This window comes from Microtus ochrogaster, linkage group LG8 (assembly GCF_000317375.1).
Source record: "Microtus ochrogaster isolate Prairie Vole_2 linkage group LG8, MicOch1.0, whole genome shotgun sequence".
NCBI classification, from domain to species: Eukaryota; Metazoa; Chordata; class Mammalia; order Rodentia; family Cricetidae; genus Microtus; species Microtus ochrogaster.
The window spans coordinates 9,074,890-9,077,399 of record NC_022033.1 but is presented as its reverse complement, the minus strand read 5'-3'; positions in this window follow the sequence as shown (position 1 = coordinate 9,077,399).

Below are 2,510 nucleotides of genomic sequence, written 5' to 3'. Positions count from 1 at the left end.
TAACCTTAGCCACCAGGGTGACAGCTTAGGAACTTACCATCACCTGCAGAGTTAATTTGGGGTCTGGAGTCACAGTTGTGACACTTGGTTCTATTCCCGGACATATGACTTGTGAGTGGCACCCATGACCAACAAGCACAAACCACCCTGAGATGAATCTGTTTACCTCATTTTGAATCTCCTACCAGCTGTGAGACCCTGGGCTAGCTGTCTACAGTTTCTGCTCCTCCTCCCGAGTGTGGAGTTCATGTTTGAAAATGTCTAAAGGCCACTGATGTGGGAGTCCCCTCTGTGTGCACAGGATGGGACAAGGAGGGCAAGCTAGGATGCATGTAATAAACCAGGTGCAATACTCTGTGTGTGTGTGTGTGTGTGTGTGTGTGAGAGAGAGAGAGAGAGAGACAGAGAGAGAGAGAGAGACAGAGAGAGAGAGAGAGAGAGAGAGAGAGAGATCGATCCCAGAGCCAGGGACGTAGAGACATGAGAATCCCTGGGGCTCACTGGCCAGGTGATTTTGCCAACTCTGTGAATTCTAAGTTCAGTGAGAGATCCTATCTCAGATAATAAGGTGATAAGAATTGAACAAGACATGTGACAATGGCTTCTGTAGATGCATGCGCACATATAAGAACATGTATACACACACACACATACACATGCTGGCACATGCAGCCATGTGGACACTCAATAATCACATACATGAATAGCCTCACACAGCTGTTGGTTCCAAGTTCTACGTGGGGTCTTTTATTATGTCCCAGAGATGATCACAAGGGAGACATCAAGGAACTCTGGAAAGAAAAGGGCATAGGCATGCTCATGCTTTCTGTGATGTGTAACTACACAGCCTCAGACTATCCCAAGACACGATGAAATGGCATCATGGTATAAATGTCACCAAGTGCTAGAATGAAATTGTTGATGCATGTGGGCCAGAACAACAAACACTGAACAATAAATTCCATATGGAAAGTGAGTGAATGCCAGCTAATACTGGTCTCTAAACCAACCAGGTGAGATTGAAACAGCAAGTACATGGGGCTGAATAAGATCCTAGGATGGTTTACGTGCCCCACTGGATCTCCTCGGGTGCCCTTGGAGGTCAGTGCACCTGGCTTTGTGCTTCTTTGCTTCTAATATCCGTACGAGTATCCGAGAAGTCTTTTTTAAAATGTAGTTTGATTAACTAGGTCTAGGGCGATGTCTGAATTTCTGCTTTTCTAATAAGCTCCCTGGTGACAGGGACATGACCGTCCTGGGGCCTGCACTGCAGGTAGTAGGGGTCCCTGCTGCCGGTCCTCTCTTACTGACCTGTTTCCCAAAGCAAATTGCGGTGGTTTGAGCTGCTCAGAGCTAGGTAGGTGTAGGCTGTGGGCAGAGGTTAAAGACGACGCACCAGCCTCCCCGAGACCTTCCATCCAGAAGACTTCCAGGAATTCTTTCAGGCTTCCTGGGTGTGCTTAAGTGAAGGGCACCCTCACGAGCCTCCCCACCGCCAGTCCTTTATGCCTGTTTCCTCCAGGGGTCTCTTTTGGTTTATTTCTTAAGTTAACAAGACAGGCCTCTCTGAAGTCATAAACACTGACATCCCCGGATGCAACAGTGGGCAAGATTATTCTCCCTGATTAAGCCTTTGACAGGCTGCATCTTCTCAGCTAACACCATGCCAGGTTTTATTAGTAAATTGGCCCTAGAAGTTTCTCTTTACCTACAGATGTCCTAGCTCAGCAATCCTTCCCCAAGATCAGAATGAGCACATTCGAGAACACTCTGTGTGGAAGCACCAAGAACAATAATTAGACAAATTTGCAAACCAGACAGGGAGAAGAGTGACGATCACATATAGAAACTGTTAAGTGGAAATAGGAAGCTTAAATAATTGACTGTTAAAATTGTCTAAGAAGGCCACGTTGCTTCTGATAACCAAACACCGTGATTAGGTTACAGCGACAAGACCATTAAGATGAAATGGAGACTCTAGTTTGTTGCTTTTAATAGACCCGAGCCACGTTATAAACGATGATTTCACCACTCTTTCTTTCAGTCATGAATGACACCAGGACTGCAGAGCACATTGCCTTGTGGAAACAGCACAGTACGGACCCCAGCCTCGGGCGGAGGTGGTCCCAGGACGGCTGACAGAGCCTCTGGAGTCAGCAGTAGGCATCTGTTTTTCTTTTTCATGGAAGCATGGATGCTGAATAATTTTGCATCTGCTTCTGATGTCACTTAGCAATCAAGCTTACCAGGCAAGAGCATATTTTAAGACTATTGGACATCAGAAGCCCGAGAGATGGCTCAGTGAGGTGCTTAGTGTGCAAGCATGAGGACCTGAGTTTGATTCCCAGAACCCGCTTTAAAAAGCAGGGAGTGTACTTTTAGCTCCTTTATCGAAAATCAGGTGTTCATAGGTTTGTGGGTTAATGTCAGGGTCTTCTATTCAATTCCATTGGTCGACTTCTCTGTTTTTATGCCAATACCAAGCTGTTTTCAATACTGTAGCTCTGTAG